This window comes from Triticum dicoccoides, chromosome 5B, assembly GCF_002162155.2.
Source record: "Triticum dicoccoides isolate Atlit2015 ecotype Zavitan chromosome 5B, WEW_v2.0, whole genome shotgun sequence".
NCBI classification, from domain to species: domain Eukaryota; kingdom Viridiplantae; phylum Streptophyta; class Magnoliopsida; order Poales; family Poaceae; genus Triticum; species Triticum dicoccoides.
In genome coordinates, this window is record NC_041389.1 from 592843204 (window position 1) to 592848003 (window position 4800).

At 49.0% G+C, this 4800-nt stretch overlaps 2 long non-coding RNA genes across 4 annotated transcripts; one reads left to right on the forward strand and one right to left on the reverse strand.

The window, feature by feature from the left end:
• The first annotated feature begins 356 nt into the window (after window positions 1–356).
• Window positions 357–3826, forward strand: LOC119311869. Of its 3 annotated transcripts, none has more exons than XR_005151173.1 (5): window positions 357–617; window positions 703–919; window positions 1792–1965; window positions 2743–2874; window positions 2969–3826. It is a non-coding gene; the product is annotated as an uncharacterized LOC119311869 (long non-coding RNA). The 3 variants fall into 3 exon arrangements; XR_005151174.1 differs by having other exon boundaries at window positions 2982–3826; XR_005151172.1 differs by lacking the exons at window positions 2743–2874; window positions 2969–3826 and having other exon boundaries at window positions 1792–2162.
• LOC119311871 lies at window positions 1036–1430 on the reverse strand. The gene is made up of 3 exons (XR_005151175.1): window positions 1392–1430; window positions 1195–1277; window positions 1036–1093 (listed from the first exon to the last, which is right to left on the reverse strand). It is a non-coding gene; the product is annotated as an uncharacterized LOC119311871 (long non-coding RNA).
• Window positions 3827–4800: the final 974 nt, after the last annotated feature.

The window sequence follows — 4800 nt, forward strand, 5'->3', positions numbered from 1 at the left end:
GCCGTACCCCGCCTCGCCCTTCGAGACGAGGGTGGGGTCGCGGGCCGACTCTCCATAGCCGGCCTCTCCGGAAGTCGCCGGCCATGAGTCGGCTTATCTTGGAGTCGCCGTCTGAGACTCGACTCGTCTTGGAGTCGCCGTCTGAGACTCGGCTCATCTTGGAGTCGTCCCTGGGACTCGGCATAACTTGGAGTCATTCCTGGGACTCGGCATAACTTGGAGTCGTCCCTGGGACTCGGCATAAGCGGTGCTACTGATCCCAATGTCTTGAAAGGTTCTGGGGCTCGGGTTAGCCTACCCGTGACCCATTACTCCGACAAGCAGTGAGTCTCCTGGATAAGTCCAGCTCCGTCATCTCCAAGGGACACGCGCCCGCTTCCTGCCCGGCTGTCTCTTGATCTTTCTCCTCCCCCTCTGCTACCTCACTCCTCACTCTTTTCTTCCCCGCCTAGATCCCCTTTCTCATCAAGCTCGTCGGCCACGCCGCCGCTCACCGTTGCAACGCCAGCCGCAGGGACCGGCGGGATCCGCCAGCCGTCGGTCCGGATCGACATCCACGCCTCTGGCTCCGACATGCACGCCTGCTAGACATCGCCGTGAACCACCTCGTTTTTCCGGTGCGTTTTTGCTCCTTGGCTGTTCCCTAGCTCCATTGTTGCTCCTGCCGTCCCTTTAATGGTGATTCCCGGCGCCGGCGTGCAGGAACCTCTTGAACCAATTCTGCCTTTCTCGGTTCCATCAGCCGCGGCGGTCATCCTCCTCCCTGAGCAACTACAGGGACCGTGACGGGCTCTGCTTCTGGACAACGGACTCGAAGGCACGGGTCCCTCCTAATTCTTCCTCGACCGCTAACCGCCATTGACGCCGTCCGTCCTCTCGCCTCCCTGATCCGTCTGACCCGGCCGCCATGAACAGCAAGGTGAGGAGTCGCCTCTGCCTGCTGCTGGCTGCTTGCTGCTACTGTTCGCTACTGGCTTGCTTTGCTATTTGCTGTTGTTGCCGCTGCTGGCTGCTTGCTTTGCCGCTTGCTACTGCTGGTTGTTTTGCTTGCCGATGCTGCTTGCCTTTGTGGCTTGCTGCTGCTGGCCTTGAGCTGCGGGTAAATGAGAGAAAGAAAGAAAGTTCTACATCTGTACAGGGAGATGGTCGTATTTAGATTCACCTCTGTACAGAGAGATGATCATGTTTCAGTACCGTTTAATTCACTTGCTCCTCCCAGTTTCAGACTAAGGCTAGTCTTCCCTGTGCATAGAAGTTTCAGAAAAATGCTCAACCTGCTGAACTTTTAAAATCCATAAAAAAATCATTCCAGCTTCTGTTTGGAGTAGCACTTGTATGAAGTTGGATGGTTTAAATTGTATTGTAGCAATCGAAAACATGAACATACTTACCCCCTTAAGTTACAGCCGTGGCCCTCCTGTAGGTCTGGCACCACATAACATCTGTCCCTCCCTTTTCAAACAGCTAGCCGTCGAGCTGCACTGAGGGAAATTGTTTGATGAAAAGTTTTTTTTTGTAAAACTATACCATATCCCGTACTTTCTGTAGTACTTTGGATAGCTAAAACTTAATGTTCGAAGGCATGTCTCACTTTATGCCTTTCTGGTATCATTTTACCAATGTAAATGAAGAAGAAACTCAACAAATCTTGCCTGCCATTTGCATGATTACCAAATGAATGTGCTTTATCTTGGCAAAAAAACAATGCTTATACCAATTATTTTGAACAGTTTTCTTTTTTGCAATATGTTGTTTTCCTTACAAGTACTTATTTTATTTATCATAATGCAGGACATTCATGAGGGTTTGAATTTTTCTGCTGCTGACGATGAATCCTACTTTGGAATCCTTTCAATAAAGTTTTTAAAAGATGGCCGTGAACTTGTTATTGGAAACAGCAATGAGTCAATATGTATTTATGATCTTTGAGCAAACAAAGTGACAGAGCGAATTCATGCTCATGTGGTATGGAAGTCAAATGCACTCTTTCTTTTGTTGCTTCCATAACCTGTCCTTACAATGTACGCAACACTGTTTGGTGATAGACATATCTTCTTAGGTCATATTGGGATGTACTTCTAAAATCATTTCAAGTATCTAATGTGAGCATTGGTACTGTTTGCATGCAAAGAAAATTAAAGGAGTTTGTTTGTAAGATTCTAGTCTGCTGTGAATAGAAATGCACTTACATTATTAGTAAAAAAAAGCACTTACATTGCATATTCTACATGCTTTTGTACTGCATCCTCTAATGGTTTGTTATGACTGAAGTAATCATCCACATGAAGCATGGTGTTTCTTTAGGCATAGCAGATTGAAGTAATGAACCACGGAAAGCAATAGTTCTTGGTGGTGCTTTAAGCATAGCAGTTTGGATAGATACTGATAGCATGCTAGAAGTTCTGTCTTGTAGAGTACGAAACTGAAATAAAATTTGTCTTTGTAGGAGTCTCACAGTGTAGTGTAGTATCACATAAACACCTAATGCCTCTAAGAGGTATTTCCAAACCAGAAGCCAAAAGGAAAATGTCAAACAGTTTGTGGCGTGCCAACACTATTCAAGGTGTTTGGCTTTGTTCTTGAAAAAAAGGTGTTTGGCTTGCTGCATAACTGCAAAGTGGTGGTATATGGTGAAAGAAAACACTGTAAATGTTAGAACCACTAAGATTAGACGACAAGTAAATATATAAATATCAGTAAAACGAATCACTACGTCAGCTGAAGCAGCAGCTGTGTTGGTAGTCCTGTGCAGGCTGGAAGTTGTCTCCTTCGGGCCTGCATTATTTGGCCTACGGATACATGAATATATCCTCTGTATTTAGTTTATTCCTCTCCCTCACGGTGAGCTTGGAGCCAAAGACCTCATGTGCTGCGGTAACTGCCCCCCTACTCTTCATCAAGCATCCACCATGGGAGATTGATTCCTTAATTAATCTGAAAAGAGTTGCTTGTATTGATGTACTATTAGAATTTCATAACAGAGGAGATTGGAAGATGGAGAAGAAAGGGACAAGGGAGAGGTTCGATTGGTTTGGTGCCTTTTTTTAGATCGATGAGCGCCTATGCCTGGCCGGTGAGGGCATGGCCTCGATGGAGATAGGAAGGATGGATAGGGAGAGGCGGCCCTCAGCCACGGTCGCCCACGCCCAGCCTCGATCCCCTCTGGATCGGGATCGGGAGAGCCAGCGCCTGATCCCTGCCTCGCCTCGCCACCTCGACGTCGGCGAGCCCCGCCAGAACCAGCTTCCCAAGCGCTGCCCTGCCTTCCTCCTCTTCATCTCCTTTCTCTCATTCCTCTCGTTTTCCCCTTCCTCCATCCCGTGCTCTCTCTTATCTCTCTCTCTTTGTTCGAACAGGAGGTACTCAGCCGCCCCAGCTAGGCCCAGCCAAGCCTAGTTAACCTTCCGTTGAGATGGATGGCGGCGCGGAGACAACGAGGTCGCCGGCAAGTGCAACGACGACCGACTGGCGGAGGCTTTGGTCGAGTGGTGAGCGAGAGCCCTCCTAGGCGGCGAACAGCGAGGAGCTCGGGCGCGCGGAGGAGAGGAGGATCTGAGGCTTAACGGTGGTGCAGGGTGCTACGTTCGCCGGCGCGGCTCCGGATCGAGCGTCGCGCGGGGTGGGGCGCCTCCTTGGCGGCTGGGATCGGGAGGCGAGGGAGAGAGAGGAGAGCCCATCTTGGGCCGTGGGTTGAATACCGCAAAGTACAGGGATTTATTTTTAAAGTTGCCGAACGAAACGTTTTTCTCTTCAGAAAAGGAGTGCGGATTGAATATGAAGAACTACAGGGACTTTTCTGTAAAAATACCGACGACGTACGACCAGACGCCATCGGTGCTTTATTAGTAGGTAAAGATAAAGATAAAGATAAAGACTAGAGCCAGCAACCTTGGCTAAACCTACTCGGGTACGAACTCTAGTACTACACGGACAATGACACAGGTACGACATCGGAGCCGTACACCATGTCGTGCTTACCTAACATTCACCCCCTAAGCATGACGTGGTCGTTACTATCGGCCTGGATCCCAAATACGTCTACTCGTACGCTTTATCTTTGGGATTTCTTTCGTCGTTTCTCGTAGCATCCCAGCTACCGACTTTGCTAGCGTTGGCTCATCCGTAGCTTGACGCCAGCGCTCCTCCTTGGTCGCGTCTTCAACATTCACCTGTTCTTCGGTGTTTGGTAGACTGTCTTGTGCATCTTTGAGGGGACATCTTTTGAACCCGATTGAGACCAATCTTTGGTCTAACTTTGAGTTCCAAGCTCTTGACGCTTGGTTTAGCCCGTAAAGCGCCTTCTTGAGCTTGTAAACTTTCCCTTCTTCGCCTTTCTTTTCGTAGCCGAGGGGTTGTTCCACGTACACTTCTTCTTTGAGGTCGCCGTTGAGGAAAACGGATTTCACATCCATATGATGAACCTTCCAATCCTCTTGTGCTGCCAAAGATAGGAGCACTCTCACCGTCTCGATTCGAGCAACCGGTGCAAACACCTCCTCATAGTCAACTCCTTGACGTTGTACGCAACCCTTTGCAACGAGTCTTGCCTTGTACTTCACAATGGTACCCTTCGTGTCCTTCTTCAACTTGTAAACCCACTTCAAACCTATGGCCTTTTGGTTCGGAGGTCGGGTTACCAAAGCCCATGTGCCATTGCTCTCGATCGCCTTCATCTCCTCATCCATGGCGTGCATCCAACTTGAACTTTTGCTCGCCTCTACGAAGTTCGCCGGCTCCTCAACTCCGAGTAAACACAAATCGGAGTACTCGAGTGTAACTGGCTTTGCGTACTTGTAGACT